Raw genomic sequence first — 19,722 nt, forward strand, 5'->3', positions numbered from 1 at the left:
TTTTGTTGGATGGCAAAATACTTTTAAAAGACAAAATAGTGATGGAGGTAGGATCTTGATTTCTTCGCAAGGAAACAGTTGTCGTCTTAAAATACCTAATCAATCCTACTTTGCTCATGCTGGTTCAGGTGCCTTAGGAACAGAGCTGATTGTTTCTTGGATAGGTAAGGCAATTTTCAAGTGTAATAGGATAAATGATTTTGGACTATTTCAGGCCAGAGCTAACTCACTTTGGACACTGAAAGATTCTCACTGAGCTTGGATTGTACACTACTGTCATTCAAAGTTGTTTGGAGCAAGATGGGGCGCTATGTGCCTATGTCTTCCTTGAACACTTATTAGGGTCTGTTTTAAAATCACTTTCATATTCACATACAAACACTGAGGTCTGTGTGCCATTGGTTCCATAAAACTACAGTAGAGAAATACCCAAGACGGAACAATGAAAACAGTCACTGTCTATGTCAACTATGTGAATGGATGTTATGCCCGTCTAGACAATGTACAGCACAGGCTAGAGTTTCAGAACATTAGTTATTTGGGAAAGACCATTGTTCAGCAGTTGAGAACATACTTTGCAAGCAAAAGGTCCCAGGTTTGAGCACCAGCATCTACTGGTAGAACAAGAATAGACTCCTGTCTGAAAAGGTGGGAGACCATGGCTAGTCGGTGTAGATGGCACTAGGCAAGATGACTCTGTGGCCTGACAGCTTCCTGTGTTTCTAAGGAGATAACTTGCTTTGAAGTTTGAAGCTCAACTGAGGCTTTTAGTCTTGTTGCAGCCAGATTGTTCCTCTGACTGAAGAGTGAAGATCCTTAAATGGAAACTTCTTTGGCCTGCAGCCTAGCCCCGCATCTGTTGTCATCTCCCACCTGTGTGTTGCTTGTGCTGGCAAGCAGGCAGGCATTGGGAAGTGCGAGGCTCTTGGTTCCTGAGGTCAACTCTGGGGCTCAGAGTTCGGTCGCCTCTCACTCAGGGGGCTGTTGGTTGACAGGCTCCGAACCTGACTGTTACTGTCTGTGTCTGACTTCATCCTTTGCATGGGTCTTCCTGATGCTGTTGGTTCTCTCACTTCTGTGACAGAGTTCTAGCTGTTCCTCAAGATCACGGTCATGAGACACAAGGTCTGAAAACATGATATAATGGTTCATAATAGTTGGGTGGTTCTGCTTTAAGACTGTAAGAATTTCTTTTTGAGCTTTTTTTATAGATGAAATAGACATTACAAGCCCACTTTCAAATGTCTAATGTGCCCAGCAAAATTGCTGATCTTGGGATGAACAGATTTTCAGTTGAACGTAACATCAGTTGTAATAAATAGTCTTTTAATAATCAAGATGCTATTGAGACTTAATCTCTTGATTCAAAGGCAGATGCTTCTTTGTTGGTTTAAATCTAATTAAACAATCAAGGCCTGAACTAGAAAATGCATTATACAGAGCCATCATTTTAGTTATATTCAAAACTATTAAAACTGCTTATGTCTGATTTAAGAGGTTTTGTAGAAGGACCCATGTGACTTAGTAAGGTACTTTGCAATAATGCCTTTTGTATAATAGTGTTACCATTCCATGCTGAATAGCTTAAATGCACAGAGAAACATGAAATGATGCCTGAAATGATCCGCTCCTCCTTATGCAGCTCTTTACCATAAATCATTTTTTCTTCTTATTTCTAGCTTTCGTAATATCCAGACTAAGTGATCCAAATATTATAATTGAGCATAACTTGGACTCTTAAGTGTATTATCCACCAAGGTAACTAAAGAAAATAACATTTCATATAGTTGCCATTTACACCAATCATGAGGAAGATTTTATTTAAAATAATTTCAAATGGTGACTATTACCACAAATACCTTTGTTTAAGAGAAGTATCTTATTTTTTAAAGAATCCTAAGTATACTTACATGGAAGGAAGTTTTATTGAAATCAAGAACTGTTTGTTTTCTGTTCTTTTTTACACTTAGTGGAAAGAATTCGCAGATTTCAATATGTGTTTGCTTTTTAGGGAGACGTGGAAATATAATATCACGGAAGACTTTTTGTTACGAGTGCATGTAACAGACAAAAATGGAAATACTTGTTCTGATAGGTTGTACTTTTTCATCAATAATACGGCTTTGGCACCCTGCAGTGAACAGGACAAGCTGAGGCTTGCATATGTTGATTACCTTTTAAGGTGTTACAGATGATTAAGTAAGTAAAGAAAACGAAGCAGTGTGCACCCTTTGTGGAGCCACTAGGTTAAGTCGAAACCAATGATTAAGAACAAGAACAAAATAAAAAATTGAGTTTTTGTTTAATGTTTAAAGCACTTCTTTTTAAAAACGTAAGACATGCCTTATTGTATGTCAGGCGGAGCTACTATTCTTCATGCATGCCATCTTGGGCATCTGATCTCTGTTTATGACGTACTGCTTCTGAATAAATTGGGGTTGGTAGAGCTGGGGAATGATGGTTTTGACTTTCAGCTTGATGTTGGACTAGGTGGTCTTTTGATACTTTTCATGTTTATGAAAATAAAGATGCAATATAAATTTTATTTTCCAGATATTTTCTTTTAAAATAATATCAAGCCTGTTTTGTAATCTTGTTTGATTCCATTTTGATTTTTTTTTTGAATTAGCATAGTTTGAGTTTAGAAAGCATGAATTACAACATGATGATAAATGGTTTTAACTCTTTGTCTGACCAGAGAACTGAGTAATAATAACATGTCAGTCTTATGCGACTGCCGTAGCGTGGCCATATGGTGTATGTTGGAGGACATGAAAAGTTACTTACTTGAAAGTGCCATCCTTTCTATTGAGTGTACAGAGCTAACTTGCTCATGGCAAGGTTATTCCCTTAGGGATCTGCCTGCATTGTTAAACTGATCCCTCTGGATTTGACTTTACTTTGAAATTTAAAAAAAGCAATATGATAAACAGTGGCATGATGAAATGTTAGTTAAACATTGCATCTTACTAACAATACATTCTCCTATGTTGGGAATCTGCATTTTTTAAATTAATAACACCTGCTTTTTCCAAATATTTCACATAGTAATTTACCTAAATAAATTGGGCTAATTATATTTATTGCATTGAAGGTATCATTGTAACTGTTGCTTAAAGCAGAAATGTATTAAGTTTTAAGCCCATCACTTGTGGCAGCAAGTGAGATTAAATGGCCTCATTGGTGTTGCCAGATGCTAAATGTGGAACTAAGAAGCCTAATTCCATGATTTTTATTTTTATTTTAAGCTGGAATTGATTGAGTTTTTCAAATGTCAGAAGGGAGGGAATTCCAAAGAGAAGGAACTGATAGAGGAAAGGGCAGTTATGAAAAGAGAATAACAAAGAATTGGAGAATGTAGCAGATGGTGGGTGTGCGGGTAAAGAAGAGGTGAAAGATAAGAGAGAGCAATATAAACACCTGCAGACAAAAGTGGGGGCTTAACATGAAAAAGAAGTCCATAGGTTGGGGGGGAGTGGTGTGATTATAATGGAGCAGAACAAGGAACAAACTGAGCAGAGTTGTAAATGGTGAAATAAAATTGTATTGAAACATTTGTATACCACTCTTTATCCACTTTGAAGTTCAGGGTGGTGTTCCACAAAAGTTACTGAAAGTTACTAAAGATGGGAAACAGGAAGACTAGGAAGAACGCTGTTAGAGGTATTGGTAAAGGTAAGGTAAAGGACCCCTGGACAGTGAAGTCCAGTCAAAGGAGACTATGGGATGCAGAGTTCATCTCCAATTTCAGGCCGAGGGAGCCAGCGTTTGTCCACAGACAGCTTTCTGGCTCATGCAGCCAGTAGGACTAAACTGCTTCTGGTACAACAGAACACCATGACAGAAGCCAGAGTGCACGGAAATGCCATGAAAACAGCCAAATTTTCATAGCAGATCTATAAGAGAGTGCAGCTTGGAGAGATTCAAGAGTTAAAAATGACAAGGGTTGGCAGTTGCCTGAATAAAAGAACAAAAGAAGAATTCTTCATAACACCATGATTATGTACCTGAGAAGAATAGATCAAATCAGAGTCAAACAAGAAAGGAAAAGTTGGAGTAATAATAGAAGAAAGAGCACATGCAAAAAGCTAAGTTTAAGACACTTTTTAAAACTAGAGAAGCATGCATTCCCTTGTCAATATTATCAGTAAGGTGGGTGTTCCTGCATGTATCTAGTTCTGCAGGAGAATAGCAGCATAGCTTCCTCTCATGGGTGGCCTGGGCCAACATGCATATCCTTAAGCTTGAACAGCAGCAGCTCCTCATGCAAGATGGAAAAAATGCTTTTGAAACAGAGCATGGAGTCTGGCAGTTCAGATTTAAAAATGGCTTTAAAAGCCTATAGGTATGCAAAAGCTATTGGGTGTGCCTAGATTAGCTCTTTGGATTCTGGCCAGCATTTGGTATTGTAATACTTTCCATACGGTGCATGCAAAGAGTGTATTGCTTAGGTTTTATAGCTTTCAGGTTGTGATGATGTCTGAGTGGTGAATGTGCACACCCGTCTACCTCCTGTGATCTTGGCCCTTTCTCTTCTTGATTTGTGAGATGTAGCTGCTGTGTGTGTTGGGTCCAATGCTTCCTTCCTTGCAGCAGGGGACTGTTCTTGCCCTATTCCAAGAGCAGTGGTGCTGCCTTGCCTTAAGGAGCCATCGCTGAACCCCAAAGTGTAACTGCTGCTGTCCAGTCACAAATAACCCCTTGTTGAGCAAGGTGCTTGGTGTTGGCCATTCCTCTTCAGATGAATTTAGAAGAAGCAGATTATCTCAATACATTTTAATCTACCTTCAGGCCTGATTGTAGCACTGAAATGACTTTTATTACTTTGAGGGAGCTGGAGGCATGTCATTGCCATGTTTTTGCTCCCCCCTAGTAGTGAAAGGCCCCATGGCAGCTGCATCACGGAGACCCACAAAGCATGATTCTGTCTCCTACACTCTGAACATGCATCCATCCTTTTTTTTGTATGATGCCTTTCCATAGTTACAACCGTGATCAAGGTGCTCTAAAACATGAAGAAAATTACAAACAGAACAAATAGTCACAATAAACACATCCAAAAGTATATAGCCCAAATTGAGTAATTTCCACATAAATCATTATAAGATCTGGAAATAATGATACAAAAATGATTATCAATAACAGCAACAATGCCCCCCCAAGTAATACCCCAATCCAAGAGTTTGTTCAGCAGCCTCAGTTCTTGTAGCTGGAGTCTGTGAGAGCCCTGCCCTCCCAGGCCAGGTGAAAAGGACTAGCAAGGCAGGGAGCACAAGACTATTAAAAAAAATCTATAAAAAGTTGTTGTGAGTGGAAATCATGAGATTTGGGCTCAGGGATTGTCCGTATGCAGATGATGGCCACCTCTTTTTCTTTTTACCATCTGAATGAAGTCAAGCCATATAGGTGCTGGATCAGTGCTTGTAGTCAGTAAGGGCTTGAGTGAAGGCTGATAAACTGAAGCTGAGTCCTGACAGGACAGAGGGGCTGTGGGCTGAAGGTTCTTAGGTCCGGTCTGGAAAATAGGAAGGTGGCCTGTTCTAGATGGCGTTACGCTCCCTCTGGAGGATCAGTGTTGTATCTGGGGGCAGAGTTCCCTTTCCCAGCTTTAGCTGGTTTGCCTGCTTTAGCTGTTCCTGGACGTGGGTCACTGGATCACAGTCATCCTTGCTCTAGTAACCACCTGCTTTGATGACTGCAATTGGCTGCATGTGGGCTGCTGTTGAAGGATGCAACAGCCAGATTGTGAATAGACATAGCTGTATGATCTCAAGGGTCCTCAAAGATCTATACTGTTTGCTACTGAGCTCTAGTCATCGTGCTACTTTTGATAATATAAAGGCACAACCAACTTGTGATCGACTTACCTGAAAGAGCATCTCACTCTGCCTGGGCTTTAAGGTCTATTAGTGAGGCCCTTCTGGTAGTGCCAGCATTACCTGAAGTCAGGAGATTCGTGGCCCTTCTGGACTGTCTAGACAGAGGGTTGGGAGTTGGGGGCACTGTTATGCATCCCACAGAATGTAAGCAAATATGTTTGTTTCTCAGACTTGATAGTGCAACTTCTCAAGACTTTATCTCATATTTGTTGGTTTGTAATCCTGCTTTTAAGCAGTCATGCTTTTGGACACACGTTCGGCTTCTTTGCCATTTCATAGTAGGCTTGATTGTTATGAAAAAAAGATAACTAGTTGGTGATTAGGTATTAGTGATTTATAATCATAATATAAATATATCTAAGTATATGGAGATTATATGAATTGCTAGGAAATTAAAGCCAATCTTCACATTAACATATCTTTGCAATTGACTTGTGCTTGATTAACAGTGATATTGTATATTTTGTATCTGACCAGTGATAGGTACTGATCTAGGCTTGTGATCTGGTGTAGTGCTGCTAATTCAACATAAATCAGCTTTAATCTTTTGTGCAGCATAGTTTTGATTCATATTGAGGCCACTATTACCCTCAAATCCTTTTGAAAAGTGCTAGAATATTGCCAGTATTTCTCTATTTTGTATTTATATATTTGCATTTGCTTTCCAATGTGAAATATTTAACATGTGTTGTTAAATTTTGTTTTGTGGCTTACAGCCCAGTGCTCCAATATTGTTAAAGCTGATTTTGAATTATAATCATATCCTTCCAATGTTTGCAATTCTTCCCATTTCTGTGTCTTCTGAAAATTTAATGAGTGTTCTCCAAATCTTTATCAGAGTAATTAATGAAGATGTTGAACAGCATTGGACCTAGGACAGATCCCTGTGAACTGAAGCATCACTTTTTTCCTTCCTCCCAGCTTGACACTGATCCATTAATTACTCCTCTTGGGCACTGCAGCTTTTCAGCCAGCTGTGTGCCCATCTTATGATAGCACTTTTTAATTACTTTTCTCTAGCATACTTAGGCAACTATCATGTGGAACATTGTCAGATGCCTGTTGAAATCAAGACATAAATCAACTGCATTTTCTGATATCTGTCAAATCATATATTCTTACAGAGAAAGGAAATTGGATTGATTTGGAATTATTCTTTACAATTCTGTGAAGGATGTGAATAATCGTTGGCTTTCTTTGACACACAAATAGAATTAAAAAATCCTAATGAAGCTACGTTTATCTACAAGATTATTTCTCTTTGGGTCCTCTCTTCACCTAAAGCTGGCTGAGACACAGCTAGGCAGCAGGAGAGATTATTGTTTCTTCCGAGTGCTTCCCATTGTAGGGTGAGGCACTTTCTTTAGAGAAGTGGCAATTTATTTTACTCACTTTGGTCAACACAGAGAAAGTGAGCTCAGCATGTGGTGAGTGAACAAGCCCATCCTTCCAGAGAGAGGGAGAGAGGGAGAGAGAAATGAAAGGATGGATCAGCCTTTCACTTTACACCAGGCTGAGAGGCATGCCAAAGGATGTTAACCAGGTATGAAGTTGATTCTGCCCATCACATGAGCTACAAGGTAGTTCCCTCCGGTGGCACTTGTCTGGGAGGTGTCAGAAGCTTTGAGAATTTCTGTTGCCATTTCTCAGTATGTCCCAGAAGGTCAGGTGGGCCATGCAAGAGAGATTATAAATAACACAAAATGTTTCTTTGGCTATGTGTGAAGCAAGAGGAAGAACACGCAAGTTATAGGTCCCTTGCATAGAGAAGATGGATACGTGCTATTGGGTGACAGAAGGATATTGATAAGCTGGAATTTGTGCAGAGGATGGTGACCAATATATTAAAGGGTCTGAAAACAAGCGGTTGAGAGAATTGGGTATGTTTAGCTTGGAAAAGAGGAGAATGAGAGGAGATATGATAGCCAGCGTCAACTATCTAATGGACTCTCACATGGAAGATGGAGCAAGCTTGTTTTCTCCTGCTCCAGATGCTAGGAGCTGAATCAGTGGATTCAAGTTACAGGAAAGGAGATTCCGACTAAACATCAGAAAGAACTTTCTGACAATAAGAGCTGTTTGACAGTGGAAAGAACTCCCATTAGAGGTGGTGGAATAGAGCCTTCCATGGAGGTTTTGAAGCAGAGGTTGAATAGACATCTGTCATATATTATGTTTTTGAGATTCGTGCATTGCAAGTGGTTCGACTAGATGACCCTCACGGTCCCTTCCAATTCTACAATTTTATGATTCTATCCGTATGTGCTGGAGGATCCTGTGATAAGCTGAAATTTCTTCTAGCTTGACATATGCTTGTAATTTCTGAAATATAAGTCCATTTCTCCCCTATGTCACCCCATATACAAATTTAGTACGTTAGGAAACCTTACAGTTCCAAGCTAATGTTACTATATCAGTTTCTACATAATCACAAAGTCCATTCAAAATTCACAGCTGAAATAAAAAAGATGAATAATAATGATAATGTGTGTGTGTGTTGCCTTAACCCTAAATAATACTGATAATTGGTCAATGGTAGGTTTTTAGCATATGGACTTTATTATGTGCTTGTTTTGATTCCCAAGATATACATGTATTTGCATGTTATATATTTTCTTTATAGTGTAAAACATTTTGGATAGTTTAATTCTCCTTATGTCAGGGGCTCTGAGTTTGAACTGAGAACACCAAGGTCTGAGACTGTCACCTAGGCTAACACAAGGAAAGTTTGAAGTGAAATAATTTAATGTGCTAATAATTAGTAGATAATAGATACTTTTTTACAGTTGCATTTTAGAATGTAGCATTACTTAAAATTCCAAGAAAATGGTTAATTTGAATTTATGTATAAGTCTTCCTTCCTTCCTTCCTTTTTTAATGTAGTACTTTTTTAGGGTTACAAGATATGTGTCATGTATTATATAACTATATAAATCTCACATCAGGCCTGTGAAGTGGACCACTATTTCCCCCCATTTTTATTTTATTTTATTTAAAAAAACTTTATTAGAATAGCTTATTTAGAACTCATTGGTCTTGAATACTTCAGAGTAGTTTTCCTGTTTTCGTTGTTTTAATTTTGTTAGATTCCATTAATTACCCTTGCTTTGGAAGGAGTACTGACTAGGCAAGAAGCAGTTTCAGGTCTTTGGACATACTGTTTATAACTGTAGATAGAGGCCTACAGGTTTATTAATGCTTCTTAGCCTGAACGCACAACATACCCTTTTAGGTTGCACAGCAACAGATGCCTAGCAACGATAATAGATTGAACTTCCAAGAGTGACCATGCCAGATGTAATAATGAAGCAAGAGTACAAATAGTTGTCATGGTTTTCTTTTTGCAGTAAACTTGTCTCCATTCAGAGATCTTTTGTCATTTCCAAATAAAAACCCCAGTTTTGTGGTAAAAGTGCCTAATAGTTCTGGTACCCAAATGCGAAGAGAGTCCTTTAAAAAATGTGTTGGGCATTTTTGTTTTAAAGTGCAGCAGCAGGAAAGGTAGAAGAAAAACAAACGAAGGTTAGATAGATTATCAGGGGTGGGCAATGTGCAATATCTGCCTGAATTCTAATTCCCTGCTTACTTCAGAAATTAATTCAAACCTGGTTGTTGCATAGACCAAAGAAAAATAACCATGGTAAACAAAGTTATGCAGTGAATGTACTGTAAGCAGTAGAACACCAGCCAACTATTAACAGGTTTAAGGAGAAGCTTCCCTAGGCCAGGTACGGTGAGATCAAAAATGTTGTTGTTTCAATCTATGCACAGTCAGTATCTTATTAGCTTTTTGTTTGTTCATTTTAGATTCAATCATTTCTGCAGCAGCTGTTCACCTTTTTTTGAGTTTGGAAATGCATTCTTTGCTAAAGTTTTTTTTTAAAAAAATTAATAAGAAGTGCAAGAAAAGAGAATAATTGAAAACCCTAGAATCACATAATGAGGAGAGAGTTTGATAGCTATTAATTGCGCATTCATCTAGAGACAGTGGCTATGAATAAGTTGCCAGTGGCGGCTAGACAAATTTAGTTCGGTGTCATAAGTCTGTCATGCTGTTCTCCTGTCAAGTCTGCAGTGTGAAAAGTGCAGGGACGTGGGTGGGAGGCTGAGGAGGTGGGAGGCTGAGAATGGCAAAAATGATAGAAACTTGGGTATACCTGTCCATGGTTACATTTCCTGACATGGCTAGTTATGCTGAGGATTGAATCGTCTCTTTTGACAGCCATAGGCTGTAAATGCACATTCATACACCATTTGCTCATAATTATTATTTTAGGGAAAATGTAAAATGGTAGTTTAAAGGCTGGCAATTAATTTATAGAGCAAGTGTTACTTTTACCCAATTACATTTCATTCCTTATTAAAATTACACAACTTTCTATTATTAGTTGTCCTAGCAGTATAAACATAAAAGCTTAATTTAGTAATAAACCAATCCACACAAATAACTTCCGATGAGTATTAAATAATTCAAATTGTTTAAAATATTTTTTCAATTTTTAAAATATTGTTTGTCTTTCACTATTAAGCTCCTTCCGTAACTTTCTTGGCATGCGGCATAGAATAAGATCAGGAAAGAGACTTGAAACTTTGCAGAATTGTATTTATATTTATCAGTTGATTGAAATCATAGGCACTCAGTGAGATGAGGCTCTGCTATGTCTTCTTTTTACCCAGGTTCTTTGTTTCAATGATACAAAGGTGAGAACAGTTGAGATGGGAAACTACTGCTCTACCAAATAATATGGGGAGTTTATCTTCTAAAAACTTTGAGGTGGTATCAAATGCACCTGTTCATTTGCGCCAAGCTTTATGTTTGTGCAGTGGAACCTCTTTTTCCCCACTGTGCTCACACCAAATTTGTTTCAAAGGGTTGGGGGGAAACCCAGAAGAAATTGAGGAGGTGGACAGGGAGAGGAGAGCGAAGGACAATTCTGTTCTGCAGCCAGAAGTTCTCGCACTGATGGAATGAATGCATTGAACTCTGTCCTTCAATACTTGGTCTTGTGATAAGTGGTTTTGTTTTTGTGATAACTTTTTAAAAGTTTAGAGTCTTCTGCATATTTAAGGATTATGATGAAAATGTGTATAGATGGGCTTAACAACTTTCTTGTGAACTTGGAGTGAAACTGGAAACACCATCCAATTATTTTCTAATACTCCTTTGGTGTCCTGACACTTACCCTCATTCCTTTCCATGCGCACTACTTTTCCCTCTCATTACTGCTTTAATTTATTTGCATTGTCCACAAGTACCACTCCATAAGAATTACATTTTTTTCTTTCTAATACCCTTCTGTTCTAAATTCTTTGCTGCTTCCACCTGTAGTTGTGGTTTTTGATTTGGTCTAGTCTCATTCAACAAACGGCATATTAGCATTACTAAATGTATCTGGAGTATTAGTACAAGTGTATTAATCTTTTAGTGATCTACATAGTCAGCATTTCTGCAATTGTCTGCATTATTTTTCTAAGTTGATATGAGCTGTAATAACTCCCCATAGCTCCCTGAATCCTCTCCCAACATGTCTTCCCCACTTCTTTTACATTATCTTTTGCACCTCTATGCTTCCTACTTTTTTGCCCATCACATTCCTGTGGAGCTCAGGATACAGTGGGAAATAGCATGAACTAAATTTCTCTGTTGAAAACTCATTTCTTCCTTGGGTGGCATTGCACAACCCTTGAGCCCCATTCAGTATCTGGGAGTCATAACGGTGGCCCCCCTTTTAAGGGTTGCTGAGGCTGTAGAGATTCTAACGGTGCCTGGAGTAGTTAGTGGATTGGATAAGGGGCATTAAATTGAAGTTAAATCCAAACAGACCAGAAGAACTGCTGGAGTGTCGCTTGTCTCACCTGGGAACTGATGTTTTGCCTTCTCTGAATAGCATTGCGCTTCTACACAATAATTGGATTCAGACTTTGCAGGTGTTAGGCCCTGTCTTTAGAAGCTCAGGTGGCTTTCCTGGCACCTTTCATCAGTTATGGCTTGTATGCCTGACGTTGGCATCTTCTTCAAGGCAGAGATAACATAGCCAACAGTTAGGCATGTCCTGGTAGCTCAGCTGAAAGTGCTGCTTCTTCCTTAAGCAACATTTGAACCTGCCTGTCTGTGTGGCTCTCCAGCCTGAGCTACAAATGGAGCTGTCCAAGGTGCTACCTACTTTGCTTGGACTTTTTCTTATCAGAAGCTGACTACTGTGTCTCACTGGAACCTAACTCAGACTTGCTTATCTTTCTCTTGCTGGCACACTCTCCCTGCACCGGCTCTGGGAATCAAATCCCATCTGTCTGAGCTAAACTGACATGTTTGCTACCACAAGATTACGTGATGGCCTCCAACTTTAATCGTAAAAGAGGGTTAGATCAGTAGTTTCCAAACTTTTTCCATGGGCTCCTTGTTACTTCAGTAGAGTATCCAACTGGAGAAAAGCAGCATCCCTTAAAGTATAAAATTATAGTATCAACTCAGCTTCATGGTAATTGACTGTAGCAATATGACCTCAAAATTTCAATACTTGGTGTTCGTTTTAAACATAAGTAGCAGAATTCTCAGTTTAGAAAGCCTTTCTGGATAAAAGGGGCCATATCTTCCAAAAACTCCAAACTGCAGTAGAGAGTGGGAATACAGTGGTAACTCGGTTTAAGAACAGCCCTATTTACAAACTATTCAGTTTACAAACTATGCAAAACCGGAAGTAGTGTCCCGCTTTGCGAACTTTACCTTGGTCTAAGAATGGAAAGCGAACTGTGGAAGGGCACCGGCAGTGGGAGGCCTCATCAGGGAAAGCGCGCCTCGGTTTAAGAACGGTTTTGGTTTAAGAATGGACTTCCGTAACAGATTAAGTTTGTAAACTGAGGTACCACTGTAGTCATTTACCTTGTATACATAGATTAAATACATGAGGCTGCTTTGGTGAATATGTAGTACACTTCCTTGTATAGCTAGCTATTAGCTTGGTAACAAATGAGTCATAATCATAAACTTTCAGTCTATGACATTAGTTCTTAGTCTTCTCATGCCCAGGTTTGAAAAAGTTATTAATAAAATAAGATTTAAGGTAAAGGTAAAGGGACCCCTGACCATTAGGTCCAGTCGTGACCGACTCTGGGATTATTATTATTATTATTATTATTATTATTATTATTATTATTATCTCGCTTTATTGGCCAAGGGAGCCGGCGTACAGCTTCTGGGTCATGTGGCCAGCATGACTAAGCCGCTTCTGGCGAACCAGAGCAGCGCACGGAAATGCCGTTTACCTTCCTGCCGGAGCCTTACCTATTTATCTACTTGCACTTTGACGTGCTTTTGAACTGCTAGGTTGGCAGGAGCTGTGACCGAGCAACAGGAACTCACCCTGTCGCGGGGATTTGAACTGCCGACCTTCTGATCGGCAAGTCCTAGGCTCTGTGGTTTAACCCACAGTGCCACCTGCGTCCCTAAAATAAGATTTGCCAGTGGACTAAACTATATCTGATAATATTTTCTCTTATTTTAGATACCTGTTGTCAGGGTTTCTGGGAGAGAGGAGGAGATGACAGAGGAGACGGAGAGCGAGTGGGAGGAGGGGCAGAAGGATGAGGAAGAAGATGACGGAATTCTGAGGGAATCCACGAGTCTGAGCAGCGAGTCAGAGGATTCTCAAAAGGGGGTTACCTTAATCAAGCAAAGGGGAGGAGAAGGGAGAAGCGGAGAGGAGCCCAGTGGAAGACAGAGGAAGCAAGAGACGTCTCAGCCGGAACGGAGTAAAGGGGGTGGAGTCGTCAGCCTCTCGGAGGGAGCAGGATTAGGAGAGAACAGAGAGAGGGGGTTGGAGCAGGGTGTTCAGCCGGAAAGGGTGGAGAGCAGAGCAGGGGGTGGTGTAGCGGTCGAAAGAAAGGTCAGCAGCAACGTACGCGCGCCAAGTTCAAGCGTAGAGGCGCGCGGAAGTGGAGAGAGCTCAGGGGAGGAGCCCGGCCCTAAAGCCAGAAAGAGGGGGGAAGAGGCGGCAGAGGATTCAGCCTCAGGCGAGTCACGGAGAGAGGGAACCCAGGGGGGCAGGAAGACCCTGCGGAAAAGAAAGGAGAGGAAGAGGTGGTCTAGAGCCAGGCTATTAAGTTGGTGCGGAAGAGGGGAGGAGTCAGAGGGGACTTCAGCGGTCTAACGTGGCAGACGTACGGCCACAATGCTGAACTGTATGAGAAGCAGAAATCTTCAATAAACTTTTCCTGTAAATAAGCTGCAACGGAGTGAGGTCTCTTGTGAGCTGGGACCAGATCTGGGTGGCCGTGACAGTAAGTCCCCTCTCTGAAAGCAAAAATTTTTTTTTTGCGAAGCTCACGAACGGGAGCAGCCATGAGCGCTGAGGAGCAGCTGGTTGCATTGCGGAATCAGGTTACCGCTCTCACATCGGCAGTCATTGCTTCGCAGAAGAAGAATGACGACTTGGAGAAGACGTGCCAGGATTTGCAGGCAAGGTGGGAGCGCGCGGACAAGGCGGGGGCCCCAGGATCCAGAGCGGAGGGCATTGCGCTTGGACGGAGGGGGGGTGCCCTAGTTCCGCATTTTAATGGCAACTTGCAAGACTATCCCAATTTCAGAGCGGACGTTGTATATGCACTGCACTTACTCCGTCACGATTTTAAAGATGAGGAGGAGAGAGTGGGGTTCATTGTTTCGCACCTGCATGGGGAGGCCAGGGCTTGGCTACGCAATTTGTGGCGCGAAGATGGACCGGCCCGTCGCGATTCAACTGCGTTCATCAAAGCGATGGATTCTTGTTTTCAATCCTCTGTGGATGTGGACATTGCGCGCCGTCAAATGCACGGGCTGAGGCAGGGGAAAGCGACTGTGCGCCAATACCACTCTAAATTTTTTGCATTGCTCACCGCCTTAGATTGGCCAAAGGACAGTAAACCGGTCAGAGATCTTTTTTGGGAGGGATTGAGCCCCCCCATCAAGGATGAGATCGCTAGGGGGGACAGACCCCAGACCCTAGAAGACGTGGTGCAACGGGCTTTAGCTCTTGGAATTCGACATGAGGGGCGTCCGTGGCATGAGGAGGACGGGCCCCAAGCGCGTGCGCAAGCAAGGACTCTCCCTTTTGGGCACAGGGACTTCAGCCGTGCGCACCCCTCGCCAATGGGGAAGGACAGAGAGGAGCCAATGGAGATTGGTGGTGCTAGGGCTCAGAAGCCATCCCAGAGCCCTGTCCCTGGTGCAGCCAAAGCGAAGCCTCCTAGAGGAACCAGGAAGTGTTACATCTGTGACAGTGCGCACCATATGGCGAAAGAGTGCCCCCAGAGGCTCCAGAAGCACACTGCAGCGCTGGCAACTGTAACAGCAGAGGTGCAACCAGGGGAGCAGCTTCAGGGAAACGACAGTGCCTGGCTGGAAGCAGAGCTACTGGGGCTCAGCCAGGCGGATCTGTAGACAAGCCCCCAGCATCACTGCAGAGCGTGGACCCTTTGCCTCCCAAACCGGCAGTTCTGCTCACAGCAACACTCCAGTTGCCTGATGGGAGACTCCTTGAGGTTCCAATAACGATCGATTCGGGAAGCAACGCCGACTTCATGGGACTGCAGTTCGTTAAGCAGCACAACATGGCGCTCCTGCCTGCAACGACGCCTCTGAACGTGGTCACGGTGGACGGCAGGAAGTTGCTGGGGGGGCAAGTGGTGCAGCAAACCCCTCCCATGATGATGCAGATTGGCAACCATCGAGAGCTTATTAGTTTCAATGTCACCCACTTATCGGACACACCCATCGTGTTAGGCATGAGTTGGCTGGAGAGGCACAGTCCCGCGGTTGCGTGGTACCAGAGGCAGATCAACTTTTGTTCATCGTATTGTGCTCAGCATTGCTTTCAGACCGATCAGGGAGGAGAAGCTGAGCAGCCATTGCATCTGAGTATGGTGCAAACAGTGCCTCACAAGTACCAGGACTTCTTGGAGGTTTTCTGTGAGAAGGAAGCTGACAAGTTGCCGCCTCATAGACCTTACGACTGCGCGATTGATTTAGTGCCAGGGGCGCAATTGCCTGCTGCCAAGCTGTACTCCATGTCGGAGGACGAAATGCAAGAGCTTCGGGAGTTCATAGACCATAACCTCAAGCGCGGTTTCATCCAGGAATCGAAAGCAGCGGGAGGCAGCCCTGTTTTCTTTGTGAAGAAGAAGGACACGCCCCAAAAAAGGCTTATAGTGGATTACAGGTTCATCAACAGCTTGACTAAGCCCAAAGCTTTCCCCATGCCCAAGATTGACGACCTTTTAGCGACCGTCAGGAGGGGCAAGATTTTCACCAAGCTGGACCTACGTGGAGCTTACAATCTCATCCGCATCCGGAAAGGAGATGAGTGGAAGACCGCCATGTTCACCCCTCTGGGCACATACGAATACAGAGTCATGCCTTTCGGCCTCCAAAATGGCAGCCACGTTTTTCAAGCATTTATGCACCACGTGCTAGCAGGTCTCCTCTACAAGAAGTGTGTCTGCTTTCTCGACGATATCCTGATTTTCTCGGAATCGCCGGAGGATCACGATAAGGACGTGAGGGAGGTCCTGCAGAGGCTGAAGGAACACAGGCTGTACGCCAAGTTGGAAAAGTGCCAGTTTGATGTCAGAGAGGTTGATTTCCTTGGCTACAAGTTGTCCGACGAGGGACTGGCCATGGACAGGGCTAAGGTTCAAGCGCTGTTGGACTGGAAAAGCCCTCGAAATCGGAAAGAGGTCCAGAGGTTCATCGGCTTTGCCAATTTTTACCGCAAGTTTATTAAAGGCTTTGCGAACGCGACGGCGGCGATCACTGACACCCTCAGTTCCAAGAAGAAGAAGTTCGTCTGGACCGAACAAGCGGAGCGGTCCTTCCGGACGCTTAAGGGTCTTTTCGCCTCCGAAGAGCCGCAGTTTCCACAACCGGTCCCCGGCGAGCGGGAGGGGGGAAGGGGGGGCTTCGAGGGGGGGATGGATGTCAGGGTTTCTGGGAGAGAGGAGGAGATGACAGAGGAGACGGAGAGCGAGTGGGAGGAGGGGCAGAAGGATGAGGAAGAAGATGACGGAATTCTGAGGGAATCCACGAGTCTGAGCAGCGAGTCAGAGGATTCTCAAAAGGGGGTTACCTTAATCAAGCAAAGGGGAGGAGAAGGGAGAAGCGGAGAGGAGCCCAGTGGAAGACAGAGGAAGCAAGAGACGTCTCAGCCGGAACGGAGTAAAGGGGGTGGAGTCGTCAGCCTCTCGGAGGGAGCAGGATTAGGAGAGAACAGAGAGAGGGGGTTGGAGCAGGGTGTTCAGCCGGAAAGGGTGGAGAGCAGAGCAGGGGGTGGTGTAGCGGTCGAAAGAAAGGTCAGCAGCAACGTACGCGCGCCAAGTTCAAGCGTAGAGGCGCGCGGAAGTGGAGAGAGCTCAGGGGAGGAGCCCGGCCCTAAAGCCAGAAAGAGGGGGGAAGAGGCGGCAGAGGATTCAGCCTCAGGCGAGTCACGGAGAGAGGGAACCCAGGGGGGCAGGAAGACCCTGCGGAAAAGAAAGGAGAGGAAGAGGTGGTCTAGAGCCAGGCTATTAAGTTGGTGCGGAAGAGGGGAGGAGTCAGAGGGGACTTCAGCGGTCTAACGTGGCAGACGTACGGCCACAATGCTGAACTGTATGAGAAGCAGAAATCTTCAATAAACTTTTCCTGTAAATAAGCTGCAACGGAGTGAGGTCTCTTGTGAGCTGGGACCAGATCTGGGTGGCCGTGACACCTGTGTTTTATAGGCATATGGCTAGGAATAGCCCCCCAAGTGTCTGAGGAAATAATACCTAATTAGTTTATTTTTATTTACAAGTTGAGCTTACTTTAACTTTCTAACAAAATAATACAAGTCATAATTTTATTATGACTAAGCAAGAACCATAGCTAAGGTGATATGAAATGTTTAATTGTGTTTTAATGCTTGAAATGACATTAGGTTTTCTGTGCAACTTACACATTGATTTGAAATAATGAATTGGATCAGAGCATAAAGATACTGCAGCACAAACATAGCTAAGCCTATAGTTCTGTGGCATACAAAGCGGTTCATGCAGAATTTCTGATTCATCCCATTCCTTTTTAGTCATGCTATGAAGTTAATGGCTCATGTTGTATTTTTTCTCCGTTTTAAAATCTATTTGAAGGTGGCATTATATGATGCTCTTCACAACACTTCCAGAAAAGCCAAGCTATCTTATGGCAGATTGCCTCACTGTGTTACATGTGGGCTAACGTAGAGTTTGTGTATCAGTTCTTACTATTGTAGCCTCTGGCTTCCCAATTGGAAGGTCAGTGGTTCGAATCTGCACAATGGGGTGAACTACCATTGCTCTGTCCCAGCTTCTTCCAACCTAGCAGTTCGAAAGCACACCAGTGCAAATAGATAAATAGGTACTGCTGTGGCGGGAAGGTAAACAGCATTTCCATTCTCTATGGTTTCTGTTACAGTGTTCTGTTGCACCAGAAGCGGTTTAGTCCTGCTGGCCACATGACTCGGAAAGCTGTCTGGACAAACACCGGCTCCCTCTGCCTGAAAACGAGCTGAGCACTGCAACCCTATAGTCATCTTTGGCTGGACTTAACCGTCCAAGGTTTCTTTACCTTTTTACCTTTTACCTTTAATTAGGAAAGGAGTCTGAGATGGCTTTCCAGGACAATACTGCAATATGCATTTTGTCATGTCCTAGCTCGTCTTCCAAGCCAAACTGTCATGTTTAGGTGAATGAGAGCAGGATGAGGCAGGACTGAGCCTAGGATGCAACATACTTTACAATCTGTAAGCATGGTAAAATGCTGAGAAGCCATCTGAGCAGGACCTCTGGTATCAATGAGAGGAGTGTCCTGCTGCTACAGGATGCTGTCTTCCATTGAAGGGAAATCTAGCCCCTGCTCTTCTGCCATTCTTGTAAAGTGAGTTCTCCTGTTACAGTTACAGCTCTTTTGTTTCATTTCTTTGTGAATTTTGTGTATTTGTTTGTATTCACATTTGAAAGTGAATATATATGCTGTTGATTGAAAAGCGTATCTTTGATTTCTTTTCCTCTTATTTTAGAAATATTTGTTTTGTTTTTCTTCCACAAAGAGAATTCAAAGTAGCTCAAGGCAATAGAATACAAATAATCTATACAACATCAAATAGCATGATAAAACATTTGAATAGAATCAGCAAACAGAACAGTTTAGCTTTCCCTAAAGACCTCTTTAAAGAGCGAGGTATTCTTTGTATATCAGAGGGCACATGGGAGACAAGGTGGTCTTTAAACTACCCAGGTTGCAAGCTGCTTAGGGCTTTAAAATTAAGAAACAGCACCTTGATTTGAGCTGGTAACCAATGCAGATCAAATGGGATCAGAGGACATATGGCAACCCTAGCTTAGCCCACATCCAATCCTTAACTTCCTATGTTACTATATATCCATAGATCCTACTTTTATTCTTCTTTTGCCTAACACTCCTCCATCCTATTATGGCTCATAAGGCCAACTTTTCCCCTACGGCACTCCTGGAGGCTGACCCTGAACCACTTCTTCTTAGTCCCATATTCTAACACACACACACACACACCCGTCTCGCTGTTTCATCCACTCACCCTGCCATCTCCCTTGAATTTTCCCAGGGCCCACCCAGTTTTTATTGCTTCCCAATAGAGGGGACTTTGAAGATGAGAGAAAGCTTATTGTTCTATAAAGGGAGAGAAGGTGCTGTAGTTCAGTAACTCAAGTGAGTAAGGTACCCCTAAATGTGGTGATGCCTTGGCAGCCGAACATAACTTCCAGCGGAAGTCACTAGTATATCCCAGGTTTCATAAAAGCCACCAGTGATCCCGGGAAGCAGAGTGTGCCTGTTTTGTAATGA

General features: G+C 42.8%; 1 protein-coding gene across 7 annotated transcripts in view; it reads left to right on the plus strand.

Annotated features, from left to right (window-relative positions):
* The window catches only part of RFX3 (regulatory factor X3), a 110,421-nt gene that overhangs the window by 22,740 nt on the left and 67,959 nt on the right, over positions 1–19,722 (plus strand). The window contains exon 1 of one of the 7 annotated variants that reach the window (XM_081894049.1): positions 7,403–7,422. The exons of the other annotated variants lie outside the window; for them this stretch is intronic. The gene's annotated coding sequence lies outside the window, so the exon portion shown is untranslated. Of the gene's footprint in view, positions 1–7,402; positions 7,423–19,722 lie in introns of those variants that run through there. 7 annotated transcript variants of the gene reach the window in all.

Source organism: Podarcis melisellensis (assembly GCF_964234715.1).
Source record: "Podarcis melisellensis genome assembly, chromosome: 17".
Lineage (NCBI taxonomy): Eukaryota > Metazoa > Chordata > Lepidosauria > Squamata > Lacertidae > Podarcis > Podarcis melisellensis.